Source organism: Monodelphis domestica, chromosome 6, assembly GCF_027887165.1.
Source record: "Monodelphis domestica isolate mMonDom1 chromosome 6, mMonDom1.pri, whole genome shotgun sequence".
In the NCBI taxonomy this organism is placed as follows: domain Eukaryota; kingdom Metazoa; phylum Chordata; class Mammalia; order Didelphimorphia; family Didelphidae; genus Monodelphis; species Monodelphis domestica.
Window position 1 is genome coordinate 301043562 of NC_077232.1, and position 1981 is coordinate 301045542.

Consider the following 1981-nt stretch of genomic DNA (forward strand, 5'->3'; position numbering starts at 1 on the left):
AATTGAAATTTGACAGTCAGAGGATAGAGAAAGAGAGAATTCAACAAGGACCCTACTCTCAAGGATCGTACAGCATAATATCTGAGCATAGTCTTGGTAAGAGGGCATTAACATTGGCTTCTTAGACTTCTCATTCCATACCGTCTTGATCTGAAATTTGAGGCAGGTGGAAGGTCAGTATGGGCATCTGGTTATCTATTGAAAAGTTACTGATAATTGGATCTTAGAATAATGATCTCAAACTTGACATTAACTCTGCAGCTTAATCCCAAGATGATTGATGATGAGACACACCCTGAATATAAGGTCCACATCGAGCATAGCTTTACATCCTCTGTCTTTAATGGGCTTGACATCCCTTTAGTGTCCTTGGTTCCAAAGGCTCCAGGCCTCCTTTGCTTCTCACCTTGAAATGTATACCTATTGATGCCTTTCATGTCTACAAAGTTTCAGATCTCTGACAGTTGTATACTGTGACTTTAATGACTGGGTCCTCAACATCTGTAGTGAAGCCATAAAAGGCTTCTGGTTTGTAGCTTCATTCTAAAATATTAGAAGATGATGTCTATGCAGAGGATAACCTTATCCATACAATATACATTCATACCAACTCTGGTGAATGAGTGAACAAAAAAAGTATCTAATATGCACTAACTATATGCCTACTGTGGTCTTCTGTGGTAAGCATCAGGGATACAAATACAAAAGCTGAGATAGTCCCTGTCCTCACAGGAGCTTAGATTCTAATGGAGGAAATAATACACACAATGGAGTAGTGGCCAAGGAGGAATATATACATTTGGAGAGTTATAGAGAAGCCATAGGGAAGAAGTTTCTTTCTCCATGGAAATACTGATTTGATTATGGTTCCATAAGTGGGAAATGACAGTGGAGGGTAAGATGGCTGTATAGGAGCTGGAAAGCATGAAAGGTATTCAGGGCAGCAAGGAAATTGTCTAGGAGATGGTTAGAGAACAAAGTGAAACGTGCCTGGAGCCAGCATGATACAAATGGCCATGAGAAGTGGTTGCCATTTCGAAGAGAGGTACTCCAGGTCCCAAGGTGAGAAGGTTCAATCTTTCTCTGGTCCTGGTAGCAAGATGGCTATCAAGATGGTTGGATAGTGGAACTAAAGTCCAGAGCCTTTCAGGGGTCACAAAACTTATTTACACATCCGTATTTCCCTCCTTCTATATTCCAAGCTGTAATGGGGCAGGTATGTTGTCTTATCTAAACTTTGTCTCTCTTCCAAGTCTATTACAATGTTCTACATCAAGTAGGAGCTTACTAAATGTTTCATATTTTTTTTTGCATCATCTGAATATTGTTTCTCTATATACAATTTAGAGTACTTCGGGAAGAAATTCTAATTAGTTAATTCTAACTAATCAGGGTCACTCCTAGTGTGACAGAGGCTGGCACTAGAGAAAAAGTGCCAGTCTGAGGAGTATGTGAAATTGATCACCTCAATGGGGGAGGGACCCAGAGAAGTTTGGAATCTGGTGAGGAGGAGAGAGCAGGGAGGCCCTCAGTTGGAAGAGGTGGATAAAGACTTTCTCCTGAGGGTTACCCACTTTTCCTGCTGGTGACTGGAAATCTTTCCCCCCAACACTTCCCAATTGAAGGGACTTCTGAAGAGAAACCCGAGCAGACTTTACCTCAGCTCCTGTTGCCCAGGGGTGAGTCCACCTGACTTTCTCTCAGGGGGCTCAGGCTGCCAAGGCCCAGACTCCAGAAGGGAGGAAAAGGGTTTAGTTAGAGACACCAGGACTTGCTTTTTGTGTTCTCATCAGGGTCACATAGTAAGAAACTGCCCAATGAAACATCGCTATGAACAGGGCCAAAATAAGAGAGGTGGGAAAGGTCAAAATGCATATTATCAGGGAAAAGTATATAATAGCAATAGCTATGGGAGGCAGGACTCTAATAGCAAGCAGTGTTGCGCTCCCTGCAGACTTAGAGAACAGGAGACCCCAGACCT